The sequence below is a fragment of the Giraffa tippelskirchi genome, chromosome 7 (assembly GCF_054371585.1).
Source record: "Giraffa tippelskirchi isolate mGirTip1 chromosome 7, T2T-mGirTip1v1.2.pri, whole genome shotgun sequence".
Classification (NCBI taxonomy): domain Eukaryota; kingdom Metazoa; phylum Chordata; class Mammalia; order Artiodactyla; family Giraffidae; genus Giraffa; species Giraffa tippelskirchi.
In genome coordinates, this window is record NC_137281.1 from 56580813 (window position 1) to 56594934 (window position 14122).

The 14122-nt window shown below is 41.4% G+C and overlaps 2 long non-coding RNA genes and 1 other non-coding gene across 3 annotated transcripts in view; 2 read left to right on the plus strand and 1 right to left on the minus strand.

Moving 5' to 3' along the window:
• Positions 1–14122, plus strand: part of LOC145512251 (uncharacterized) — a 166755-nt gene that overhangs the window by 64634 nt on the left and 87999 nt on the right. The gene's annotated exons all lie outside the window — the stretch shown is intronic.
• The window catches only part of LOC145512252 (uncharacterized), a 55306-nt gene that overhangs the window by 36873 nt on the left and 4311 nt on the right, over positions 1–14122 (plus strand). Inside the window, exons 2-3 of the long non-coding RNA XR_014058431.1 lie at positions 1361–1495; positions 4366–4497. This is a non-coding gene — a long non-coding RNA (uncharacterized LOC145512252). The remainder of the gene's footprint in view (positions 1–1360; positions 1496–4365; positions 4498–14122) is intronic.
• On the minus strand, positions 13167–13238 carry TRNAW-CCA (transfer RNA tryptophan (anticodon CCA)). The gene has a single exon. It is a non-coding gene; the product is annotated as a tRNA-Trp (tRNA).

Here is a 14122-nt window from a genome sequence, read left to right on the forward strand (position 1 = left end):
CTTGAACACCCTGAGTTCAGTAGCGTGGTAGAAGAGTTTCAACACATTACAACAGATGTGCAAATGTCAGATACTCTTTTTGACTTACTGCCAGATTTTTCTATCCCCCTTCTATGATTTCTTTTCCCAGATTTGTAGGCAGACTTGAGTTTGACAGTTGCTATAGAAATGGAAATATCATAAGGCACGGTGAACTACTCAATGACTAGATTTATCTTTGAAATGTATTTTTTCAATGTTCTTTCCTCCTAATTAATTACAGCTTTGAACATTTGGGTAGCAGATAAATTGACAGGAGGTTTTGCCCCCCTCTGACTGAAATGATCATAATATAGTGAGTAGTTCTGCAAATTGGGTGACCCCAGACTGTGATAAATAGTACTTTGTGAAACAGATAGAAGTAATTCAAGATACCTTGACAGCATTTGAGGCCATGTCAGTGGCATGATGCCAGTGAAGAGAGCTAATAACAAAGGTTTCTGTTGGACAGAAAACATAAGAAAGTAGCTTTAAAAAGTGAGAAATCCATGTTCAAGGTAATATTAAATACTGTCAACTTGCCTGATGTTGTTTGCAGTTAAGTCTTTGTGACCAGAAAATTCAGGTATGGGTGAGACATACTTTTATGGTGTCTTTTTTATTTAAGTATTTTTAGCTTGTACATAGTCAAAGCATTCAGTTTTTTCCTTTCATGATTTCAAGCTTTGGTATCATATTTTGGCAATCTGCTCCTGATTCAAGAGTCTAAAATTGTTCACCTGATTTCTGTCTAAGCTAGTTTTTTCTTTCTTTCTTTTTAAATACTTTATTATTGCTGCTGTTTTATCATTCCACGACTGATTATAATGCAAGGTGAGAGATACAAATTCAAGTTAATGTATTTTTTTACATGATTAACCTTCTGAGAGCAGCGACTCAATCCATTATCCCCTATCCTGACACAGTATGCAGCACACAGCAGGCTCAGAATAATCATTGAATAAGTGAAAAAAAAAAACATCTAGAACCTCATGACTCCCTATGGTAAATGTGAATTGCAAACTCAAAGATTAATAATAATCTGATAACTTCCTATTAAATTAGAGACCTGAGTCACAAGGTTTCCAACAGTAAGAAAAGAGGAATCTTTTTAATGTAGGCTCTAGAAACGTTTTGGACATTATGAAGACATTTTTAAAGACACCTTACACTGGCTTATTCTAACCACATGAAAGACAGCATGGGAAGGTGAAAGCTTTTGGTGAAAATAAATTCAGGTTTGAATTCTAATCTTCCAAGTCTTTGTTTTCTTAATCTGGATTTTGTTACTGATCTAGACTCAGTGTCGCCCCCACCCCCACCCCGCTTTGTCCTCACACAGGCTTTCCTCTGAGCACAGGTGGAGCAAGGGAGGAGCTCTGGTGTCTCTTCTACTAAGGATCCTATTGGATCAGGGCCTGCCAGCGTGACCTCACTTAACCGTGACTGTTTCCTTGCTGAGAGAGGCAATGCCTAGGTAAGCTGATAAGAAGTCCAGAGTCCCTGAGGAAGAGAAAGGGGTCTGGGGCTCTTGAGAAAGGAGATAGGGGTCTGGAATTCTCAAGGAGGAGGAAAGGACAAACTTTTTTTTTTCTCTAAATTTCTTAGTCACATAAAATGCTTTTTTTCTTTAAGTCCAGAGCTGATGATTACACAACAAAACAACTCAGCTTAAACTCTGTACTAAGGATTATAGAACAGAACAGCATATCCTGCTTGAGGACAGTTTCTCCTTCTTGAAAAATTTTCTGACTAATCCTATTATCTTAAAATGCATATTATGTGAATGGGTCTGGTAAGATCTTTCTATTGTTAGTTCTAATGTTGTCATTTTAAAATGTAAATTGTGGGAGTGGGTCTAGTAAGATTTCTACAACCTTGAGTCATTCTTTTGATTTATTGTAATAACCAATTGAAAAAGTATATAGCTCCCTTCCTAAGACTAGTGAGGGGGGCACTCTGTCCCCCTTCCGATGTCCATGTCAGAAGCTTTCCTGTCCCTTTCATACTTTAATGAAACTCTGCTACACAACAGCCCTTGAGTGATCAAGCCTGGTCCCTGGTCCCGAAGTCTTCTTCAGAGATCGCGAATCCAACACCGTTCACCGTTAAGCTATCGTTACTTCAGATAGAGCCACCCTGGGGGTTAGAGCTTCATATATGAATTGGGGAGAACATCTGTATTCAGTATGTACCATTCCACTTCGGTCTCTCCCCGGCTCCACAAATTCATACCCTTCTCACATGCAGAATGCATTCATTCCATCCCAACAGGTCCAAACATTTTCATCCATTTCAGCATCAAATCTAAAATCTAAACTTCCAAGTATCATCTCAATACCATATACATCACATACAGTATGAGACTTAAGGTATGATTCATCACCAGGTAGAATTCCCCTCCAGCTATGAATCTCTGAAACTAGACAAGTTAGTTAGTTTCCAGAATTCAAGGGTGGGACATTCTCCTTCCAAACGGGAGAAATTGGGAAGAAGAAGCAAACTCTCACACGGCAGATGCTACCAGATCCTAAGGCTCAAGAGTAGTCCTCTCGGACTTGGTCTGCCCTTCGGAGCCCTCCGTCTCTAACGCGGGCCTGTAACCTGCTTGCTTCTCAGGCACAGTGTGGGAACTGCAGTGTTAGCATGCACAGAGCATCTAGCACACTGCCCATGAGAACAGATTGTCCTTTTCAACCCCTCTCCAAGCATCCTTCTAGAGTGCTCAGAATCTGAGAGATCTGGCAGTGTATGTTAGCATGAGAAGACTGCGAAACTGTTTCTTGTGTGAACTTTGATCGGTAGGTTATTTCCTAGTATGAGTATGTGGTCTTCTGTAACCTGTCGTTGTGGACTGAGTGTAAAGAGTCAGATTAAATGGTTCTGTGTGTGTTCAGTTTAAAGTATTTTAAATTAAAAAAAGAGGCAGGTTGAATGAAATGTAGACTGCAGAGTTTCAGATGACTTGAAATTAAATAGGTTGTTGTTGAAAAGACCACACAGCTAATGTAGTTACGACAAATCCTACACCACATCACATAGCTATGGACGCATGTATCTGATGCTCCAATTAAATAAAGGCCTGTCTTCATCCAATAGAACATTCAGTGGTGTTTAAATCTGGCTTTTGAATTGCCCTTTCAATGAATTGTATGTTCACGTGCTCACATAAACTAAACTTGATGCTCATATGATACTCAGTTGCAGGGAAAATGCTGACTGAAATTGCTTAATGATCCGAAGTATAACAAAAAACCCAAAGAAACTAATCTGTGTCTACTGGATAGCTGTGATAGAGTCACTGTTGAGAGCTTGTGCCAAAGAAATAAATTATGCACTAAAGCTGTTTCCCTTGTTCCACTCCATGGACAGAAGGACCCGCTTATATTATCCTATAAAAAGCATACTGTGTCTGGGAACAAACAATATTCTTACATACGTTCCCTAAAAGGCTCAGCATGGTTCTTTTTCCATAAGATCGAATTCTCTTCAACAGACTAATGAAATACGATGAAAAGAAAAGAATATCATCAGGAATAAAAATTATGCTGACTGAATCTGTCACTCTGATTGCTGTAGATGGCAAATGTTAAACTTTCCAAAGGAAACTTGACAAGATTAAATGTTACCAGAAATAACTTAGGCAAACCAAGCTGGGTTTCTGCATGTCTTACAAAAACATCCACTCCCAAGTGAAATGTCGAGCCAGTCTGGCTCCCATATTCTGGAACATTTTTCTCCCTTTTCAACAATGTGTGCTCAGAATCCTCTTCTCTCAGCCACTTTGCTTAAGTGCTAATTCATCCTAGTGCCTTAATATGAACTTTTCCACTGAGAGCTGCATGACTTTTGGCTTACTTAAAAATTCTTTTTTTTACTTTTTAAATTATTTTGGTCGTGTCTTACAGTATATGTGGGATTTTAATACCCAGACCAGGGGTTGAAATCATGTCCCTTGCAATGAATGTGCAGATTCTTAACCACAGGACACCCAGAAAAGTCCCCCTTTACTTTTTTTAAATAAAAATCTCTTCTGCAATAAAGACTGCATTCTCAAATGACTGGAATGCTGATAATGAAAAAATAACCATTTTTTCTATACTTCTCTTTGAAATAAAAATAATAGTTGATAATTCTAAAACTATTAATTTGATTAGAAACATATTTATTCATTAGTAATGAGTAGTATTTGGGGGTTTTTTTGCACCACCCTAAGCAAGTTTATATCATGTGTTAAATAAGTACATGGAAAAAAACCAGATTATTAGATGTATTTATTTTTTAAGATTGTATATGGAGATCACCAGATGGTCAACATCGAAATCAGATTGATTATATTCTTTGCAGCCAAAGATGGAGAAACTCTATACAGTCAGCAAAAACAAGACCGGGAGCAGACTGTGGCTCAGATCATGAACTCGTTATTGCCAAATTCAGACTGAAATTGAAGAAAGTAGGGAAAACCACTAGACCACTCAGGTATGACCTAAATCAAATCCCTTATGATTATACAGTGGAAGAGACAAATAGATTTAAGGGACTAGATCTTATAGACAGAGTGCCTGATGAACTATGAACAGAGATTTGTGACATTGTACAGGAGACAAGGATCAAGACCATCCCCATGGAAAAGAAATGCAAAAAAGCAAAATGGCTGTCTCAGGGGGCCTTTCAAATAGCTGCAAAAGAAGAGAAGCAAAAAGCAAAGGAGAAAGGGAAAGATATTCCCATCTGAATGCAGAGTTCCAAAGAATAGCAAGGAGACATAAGAAAGCCTTCCTCAGCGATCAATGCAAAGAAATAGAGGAAAACAACAGAATGGGAAAGACTAGAGATCTCTTCAAGAAAATGAGAGATACCAAGGGAATATTTCATGCAAAGATGGGCTCGATAAAGGACAGAAATAGTATGGACCTAACAGAAACAGAAGATATTAAGAAGAGGTGGCAAGAATACACGGAAGAACTGTACAAAAAAGATCTTCACGACCCAGATAATCACGATGGTGTAATCACTCACTGAGAGCCAGACATCCTGGAATGTGAAGTCAAGTGGGCCTTAGAAAGCATCACTACGAACAAAGCTAGTGGAGGTGATGGAATTCCAGTTGAGCTATTTCAAATCCTCAAAGATGATGCTGTGAAAGTGCTGCACTCGATATGCCAGCAAATCTGGAAAACTCAGCAGTGGCCACAGTACTGGAAAAGGTCTGTTTTCATTCCAATCCCAAAGAAAGGCAATGCCAAAGAATGCTCAAACTACCAAACAATTGCACTCATCTCATACTCTAGTAAAGTAATGCTCAAAATTCTCCAAGCCAGGCTTCAGCAATATGTGAACCATGAACTTCCAGATGTTCAAGCTGGATTTAGAAAAGGCATAGGAACCAGAGATCAAATTGCCAACATCTGCTGGTCATCGAAAAAGCAAGAGAGTTCCAGAAAAACATCTATTTCTGCTTTATTGACAATTCCAAAACCTTTGACTGTGTGGATCACAATAAATGGTGGAAAATTCTGAAAGAGATGGGAATACCAGACCATCTGATCTGTCTCTTGAGAAACCTGTATGCAGGTCAGGAAGCAACAGTTAGAACTGGACATGGAACAACAGACTGGTTCCAAATAGGAAAAGGAGTACATCAAGGCTGTATATTGTCCCCCTACTTATTTAACTTCTTTGCAGAGTACCTCATGAAAAACGCTGGGCTGGAAGAAGCACAGTCTGGAATCAAGATTACTGGGAGAAATATCAATAACCTCAGATATGCAGATGACACTACCCTTACGGCAGAAAGTGAAGAAGAACTAAAGAGCCTCTTGAGGAAGGTGAAGAAGGAGAGTGAAAAATTTGGCTTAAAGTGCAACATTCAGAAAACTAAGATTATGGAATCTGGTCCCATCACCTCATGGCAAATAGATGGGGAAACAGTGTCAGACTTTATTTTTGGGGGCTCCAAAATCACTGCTGATGGTGATTGCAGCCATGAAATTAAGAGACACTTACTCCTTGGAAGGAAGGTTATGACCAACCTAAATAACATATTAAAAAGCAGAGATGTTACTTTGCCAACAAAGGTCCATCTAGTCAAGGGTATGGTTTTTCCAGTGGTCATGTATGGATGTGAGAGTTGGACGGTGAAGAAAGCTGAGCACTGAAGAATTGATGCTTTTGAACTGTTGTGTTGGAGAAGACTCTTGAGAGTCCCTTGGACTGCAAGAAGATCCAACCAGTCCATCCTAAAGGACGTCAGTCCTGGGTGTTCATTGGAAGGACTGATGCTGAAGGTGAAACTCCAACACTTTGGCCACCTCATGTGAAGAGTTGACTCATTGGAAAAGACCTTGATGCTGGGAAGGATTGGGGGCAGGAGGAGAAGGGGATGACAGAGGATGAGATGGTTAGATGGCATCACCGACTGGATGGACATGGGTTTGGGTAGACTCCGGGAGTTGGTGATGGACAGGGAGGCCTGGCGTGCTGCGGTTCATGGGGTTGCAAAAAGTCAGACACAACTGAGGGACTAAAGTGAATTGATTAGTTCTGGGTTATCAGAAAAAGAAAATAATTTAGAGTTTGTTTTTTTACATTCAAATTATCTGTTTCACTGGGGTTGACATTTAGGTCTCAAGTTAAAGTATTATTTTTTCAACTGAATTATCTGCTGGTAATAATTGTATATAACTGAGAAAACAAATAGGGGTTAGTAATGTTTATAGGATAAGATCATATTCTCTAGTATCTCAGCAGTAGGACTAACGTTCCCGTGTAGATTTTCTAAAAAGTGAATTTGACCTATTTTTATGTCTGTAGCTCCTACAGAATCTTTCATGCAATAGGACAGCCAGCTGTTGAATGAATGAATGATTGAATGAATGCAATAGACTTAAGCCCCCTTGACAGCCCTTGGTCCCATCTATATATTAGGGCCCAGTCTGTTACTCTCTCCTCTGTCATTTGATGAGTACCTCATTTGCCAGTGGAGACAATCAGGATTGAGTGGCAATGGTTTAGTTGCTAAGTTGTGTCCAACTCTTGCAACCCTATGGACTATAACCCACCAGGCTCCTGTCCATAGGATTTTCCAGGCAAGAATACTAGAGTAGGTTGCCGTTTACTTCTCCAGGGGATCTTCCCGATACAGGTATTGAACCCGGATCTCCTGCACTGCAGGCAGATTCTTTACCGACTGAGCTACCAGGGAAGCATATCCTTTCATTCATAGAAGTAATATAGAAACTTTCTTTAAAAATTACTATATTATAGTTTTACCTAGAAGGACTATAGATAACATTTTTTTAAATGTTCATTCCACTGTTTCTTGAGCCTAACCATCCATACCTAAAACAAACTTGAAAAAGGTATAATATCCTTTGCTGCAACAATACGGTGGGAACTGAGCTATAATTAAATGAATTCTCTTTTCCATTTGGAGTATGTCAGTAAAATGAACAGAGAAGGATTGCTCATAATTGAGATTAAAAATGTACTTTTCTAGGTGAGGATGTGGATTGGGCAGACATTGCCAGAAAAATTACCTTTGAGGCAAGGATTTTCAACAAATCAGTCAAAGTACCTTTAAACTGAATGACTGCTTCCTTTGTGGTTTCCTTGTCTGTGGACTAAGAATTTCGAGCTGTCCTGGGGCTCCCAGGGGTGGTAGCAGAAGTGCTGGGTGGGGGGCTGGTGCTCATACTACCCGCTGGTCCTGGTACAAGGTCAGTGATATTCCCTAGCATCTAAACACAGACGGTGCCTTGGGGTCTGTATCACGTAGGTAACATGGCAGTCCAGCAGCCCCAAGCAAGACGATCTTTGTCAGTCTCTCTGGCCTCAGCTGCCTTCCACACTCTCCTCTCTACCTGCTGTGATGAGCACGGCCTGGCTTCAGTTTTGAAGGGAAGCAGCAGCTTCCAGGCTGATGCGAGCTCCCTTGCAGGTCTCTAGATTCTCAAGAGCTCCTTAGCATCCTGCATCTCCTTTGCCACTCTAGCTGTTTAAGATCTGACACGTGACTGTTCTCTCTCCTAAAATGGGTACCTTTCCTCATTTGGACATACCTACTGAGATGCCAGCTGAGTATGTAGGAAAAAAAGGGTCGTACACTTCCAAATGGCAGTTTTCCTCTCAGATAAATACATCATTTACAAGTGAAGAAACAGATGAAATGTCACCAGGTATTTCGTCACCTCTCCATACCTCACCAGCAGGCTGGTCCAAGCCTGGATACTCCACATGTACAGGGAAGCCCTATGGCCTGAACCCTCGTGCCCACCAGGGCCCCCTCAGACCTGCCTCTGTGGAAGTTTCTCTCATCCTCACTCCCAAGGGAGGTAAGATGATTTGGGACAGGCAGGAAACACAGATGGACTTCTTGGTTTTAAGGGAAGGGGGTTAAATATAGGAGTTAAAGATAGTGTCCAAATGTGATATTGTTGTTAATAAGAAATACATGTTGGGTCCCTGCCCCAGGTCCTGGCCCCTGAGCTCTTAAAACCTTTGTAATTTCCGGAGTGATAGGGGTGGAAGGAGCACCTCTTGTTACTCATAATAAGCCCCATTTCACACAGACCTGAGTGTGTTCATGAGATGACTGGTGGCAAGATGCTCCTGAGGGCATCAGGGTGAGGACTGGCTCCCAAAGAAACAAACCATGTGATTAGAGGGTGTGGGCTTTCAGCTCTGCCCCCAAACCCTGGGGAGGGGAGAGGGACAGAGGATTGGACTGATCACTAAGGGCCAGTGACTTAATCAGTCAAGCCTACCAAAAAAAAAAAGCCCAAATGAAGGGGTCTGGAAAGCTTCTTGGCCACTGAATGCATCCTTGGGCCAGGAGGGTGTGCTTGCTCTGTCACTTAGTTGTGTCCAGCTCTTTGTGACCCCAACAGGCTCCTCTGTGCATGGAATTTTTGAGGCAAGAACACTGGAGTGAGTTGCCATTTCTGCCTCCAGGGGATCTACCTGACCCAGGGATCAAATCTGTGCCTCCCGCATTGGCAGGTGGATTCTTTACCTCTAGCACCACCCGAGGGTAGCACACCCAACTCCAAGGGTACAGGACTCTTGCTCTGGGAATCCTTCTGGACCCTTTCATCTAGTTGTTTCTCTATATTGTTTGTAAAATCCTGTATAATAAACTGGGAAGAATAAGAGCAGATTCCATCCGAGGAAGAGGTCATGGCCATGCCCGATTTGTAGGCACTTCAGACAGAAGTGGCGTCCAAAGGTGGGGGTCAGTCTTGTGGGACTGAGCCCTTAGCCTGTGGGATCATCACTCACTCCAGGTAGTGTAAGAATTGAATTAAATTGCAGGAGACCCAGTTGGTGTCCTCAGAGAATTAGAGAATTGATTGGTGTGGAAAACCCACGCACTTGATGTCATACGCGTTGTGAGTAGAGAAATTGTTTTCCCACCAGGTCGTCTGAATTAATGTACATTTTTAAAGCATAGTCATTAAGAACACAGACCCTTTTGCCAGACCACTTAACCTCTATGAGCCTCCATTTCCGCAACAGCAAAATAGAAATATTAGTACCACCGGGCTCATTGAGTTATGGGGAGGATTACGTGATTTAATATTTACAGGTAATTTAGAAATTTCCTGGTCCATAGTTAAGAAATAATGCTTACTTAAATGAATGAATAAAGTAGAATCTATTTTTTCCTGTCCTACTTTGTCCTCTGTTTTCTCTTTTTTTTTTTTTGCCTCATGGGTAATTCGTTTTCTATTCCTATTTATACTTTTTATCATTAGCCCTTGATGTTAAGCTAATATCTTTATTACACTTCACTTTGATTTCCATGAAGGGCTAAATAATAGCAAAAAAGAGAAAACCAAAAACCAAACAAAATTTGCTATTGAAATATTCCTACTCAAGGGTACAACAGAAAATGTTTATTCATTGAGTTGAGAACACCACTGTTTATATATTATTTCTTCATAATTTTTATTTTCCATTATAAATATAAAGAGGAACATCATGCTATGAGGAAGGAATTAGCATATATTTTTCCCTGCTACTGAAAAATAGCTCGTAATATGTCACTTACCTGAAACAATCATGTATTCTATCTGCATCAGTGATTTTCAACCGGGGCAATTTTGTGCATCCTCCTTCCCACAAAAGGGATGTTTGGCAGTGTCTGGAGACACTTTTTGGTTGGTGTAATTAGGAAAAATGCGCAACTGGCATCTAGTGGGTAGAGGCTTGGGATGCTGCTAAATATCCTACAATTCACAGGACAGTTCCCCGTGAAAAAGCATTATCCACCCTAAACTGTCAGTAGTACCAAGGTTGAGAGTCTCTGATTTATATAAGGTCTATATAATTTGTGTTTACTCCTTATCTGTTCTGAATAGATTTACCCAGTTTTGATGGCTGCCTTTTTAAAAATTGTTGATGGCTGTCTTTACAAAATGTGTTCTGCATTGAACACAGCTTGAACTAAAAACACTTGAATTGTGCTCATGGTAATTTTGACACTCAGAATGCTAATGGCCTAGTTTGATGTCAGACTATTTCTCATCTAGTTTTGTCTTCATCTTTTCATTAAGCACACGTTGATACCTTGAGTTGTAGATTCTCATCTGCTGTGTGCCCTCTAAGCAGCGATCCCGTTTGGTCCACGTCACATGGACACAAGTGTTTGCGTGGCTGGAGGGCCTTGCAAGACTTGATTTGCTGAATGTACTGTCTGAAATGTCGAGGTGATAAATACTTTCAAAAGACAAACATTTAAAACACTTTTTATAAACGCTAATCATTTATATCAGTAATCATTCTGTTTTTGCACTATTTACTGAGACATGGGAGCTGTTACGATGATGTAAGATGAAGAGAGAGGACGCTGGAAATATAGCAGCGTGGTCAGGGCCATGTGTGAAATCTTCACGAGCCTCTCCTCCTGGAGTCAGCCCTGAGACAGGGCGGCGTGCTTCCACGGTGTCCCAGAGCCTACTTAGTCTCACTAAAGCATCCCAAGACTCGGGCACCATTTGTTCTCTGTCTCCTTCTAATCTGAATGTCTAAGAGATGAAGCAGTATGTAGTTGTGAGAAGACAGAGAAAGCATTGGAATTTTATCGATGATAGTAGAATTAGGGAGATTGATCAGCCTTAAAGCTAATCGAATGAGTCTTAGCATTTCGTAATGAGGAAAATGAGATCAATCTACCCTTTCTTTCAGTCAAAACTTAGTAGGGCCTTCCTTGCCTTCCTTGAAATAATTGTCCAAATTGTAAGAGAAGCCAGTTAAGGATTTTAAACAAGGGGTGGAGAGGGGTAGGGGATGGGTAACAAGACCAGATTTTCATTTTCCAAGATTACCGGGACAACAGTATAAAGAAAAATGGGAGGTGGCCAGGATTACCGAAAGCAAAGAGACCTGTTTGTAAACTCATTAGTGCAATCCAAATATAAAGTGATGGAGCCCCAGACTGAAGCAGCTTGAATGGAAAAGAAAAATGGACTGGACAGTTAATATAGGATTAGATTTTATAGGGCTTGACTGTAAATCAAATGTAAAAGGTGGAGAATGGGATATGAGGAGAGGGCTAAGGCACTGCCAAGAGGCTGAGATTAGCTGAAGAGGTGAGTCACGGTGCTACTCATTAAACACGAGAAATCCAGGCTTCCCGGGCGGCTCAGTGGTAAAGAATCCTCGTGCCAATGCAGGAGACACAGGTTTGTATCCTGATCTGGGAAGATCCCACATGCCACAGAGCAACTAAGGCCATGCACCACAACTGCTGAGCCTGTGCTCTGGAGCCCACAAGCTGCAGTTGCTGAAGGCCACGTGCCTAGAGCCCATGCTCCCCAGCAAGAGAAGCCACCACAATAAGCCCACGCACTACAACTAGAGAAAACCTCAAGCAGCAGTGAAGACCCAGCACAGCTGAAAACATAAATAAAACTATTTTTAAAAAGCCACTAGAAATCAAAGTCAGCCTAAGGACTCAGAGGAAAGTGACAGGTTGAATGGAGATGTGATGTAGAAGTGTCAGTGGACTCCCAGCAGAGGTAATAAAGAAATAGTTCAGCGAACAGCTTTGCTGCTTAGCTGAGATGTCAGGGATACAAAGAGAGGGCCAGTGTGCTCTGCTCAGCTCAGAAATAGCCCACGTCTGAGTCTTTTCCCTGGTCATGGCCGCCCAGATCCCATGCCACACTGTGGCATTGTCTGAGTAGAGCCAGAACGTTTGCTCAGCTTGGGCTGAAGTGCTTGGCGAGGCTGGCACAGGAGACCTGGCTGCTGCTGGGGTTGGGCGTTTTCTGTCTCCGTGTAAACCAGCGTGGGTGCCCTCCTCACAGGCAGAGTCCAGCTTCTCCAGCCTTGCTCTCTGTCTCCGTGGTCCTCTCAGCAGACACGTGGGCTTGTTTTCTTTGTCTAGGGCCCCAAGACTAGGGTGCCTGGTCTGTGGTTGGACTCGCTCACTCCCCAGGTCTACTGTCCGCTGATGAAGTCTCCTTTGCCCTCCCCATCTACTCCGGGGGCAAAGGTTCTGCTGTTGTTCAGTTGCTAAGTCGTGTCCGACTATTTGGGACCCCGTGAGTTGCAGCACGTCAGGCTTCCCTGTCCTCCACTATCTCCTGGAGTTTGCTCAGATTCATGTCTATGAGATAGATGATACTGTCTATCTCATCCTCTTGCCTTCAGTCTTTCCCAGCATAGGGGTCTTTTCCAGTGAGTCGGCTCTTCACATCAGGTGACCCAAAGTATTGGAGCTTCAGCATCAGTCCTTCCAATGAATATTTGGGATTGATTTCCTTTATGATTGACTGGTTTGATCTCCATGAGAACCCCATCAGAGGTCCTGACCCAATTACTTTTCTTCTCTTCCTGCTCAACTACATGCGGGTCTTTCTTACAGCCTTAATTTTACAGATCTGCCAGTTTCTGGTTAGTTTTCAGTGAGAATTGTTCTTCATGTAGATGTGTTTTTGCTGTGTTTGTAGGGGAGGGGAGCCCCACACCCTCTTACTCCCATATGTTAATCTCCGCCCTGAAAGTGAAAGTGAAAGTGAAGTTGCTCAGTCGTGTCCGACTCTTTGCGACCCCATGGACTGTAGCCTACCAGGCTCCTCCGTCCATGGGATTCTCCAGGCAAGAATACTGGAGTGGGTTGCCATTTCCTTCTCCAGGGGATCTTCCCGACCCAGGGATCGAACCCGGGTCTCCTGCATTGGAGGCAGACGCTTTAACCTCTAAGCCACCAGGGAAGTCCTCCCTGAAGTAACTATTTTATAGTCAACAACTGTGTCACATTTTATCTAGTTTCATAAATGTTTCATTCATTATATCTTCTTGTAATTATTTGTATTTGTAGTTGATCATTAATATAATCCATTTTATTACAGCAGTGCTCAAGTTTTTAAAAGAGAAAACAAATCACTTGACAGAATAGATACTGTCATGTTATTTATTCACGATTATTCTGAGGCAGTCTTGGAGGGCAGGGAGGGAAGTAGGGTTGGGCAGAAGGTGGAAGGTTGGTCTTCAGTCTGACTCGAATCTACTTGGAAAGAAGCAGCTCAACTCATGTAAAACTTAATGCATCTGCATGAACGGAAATCAATCGAATTGATTTTTGAGGGACTTGTTCCTTTGCTGCCATTTAAAAATTCAATACCATGTAATGCTCTAGGATAAGGTCACTACAAAGATCAACTGAAAAAAAATAAAGTTTTACTTAATGCATGAAGATCACACATTGGCAGGAGCCTTTAATTGTACGACTTTTCTGTGAAATTTGAAGTTTTTGTTTAATTACAAATCTATAATATGCAAGTAGGCATTGTGCTTTCCAGCACTAAGAAATCCATTCTTCCACTGATGTGTGAAGTATTTAAATGGCCTTCAACTCTCCAGACTAATAGATTTTCTCTTCTTCCCTCTTGAATCTGTAGCATATATTGCTGTTGCCCAAAGGATTCTGAGCAGTGTTTTTGAGCACACATAAGAACTAAATATTAAAATTCTACTAAATCATAATGCCAAAGTGATAAAATATCTGCAGTAATTACACCAGCCGGATAATGACAATAGAACTTTGTTTATTCCATTAAAAATAAGAAATGTCAATAACTAAAATTTGCATGCAGAA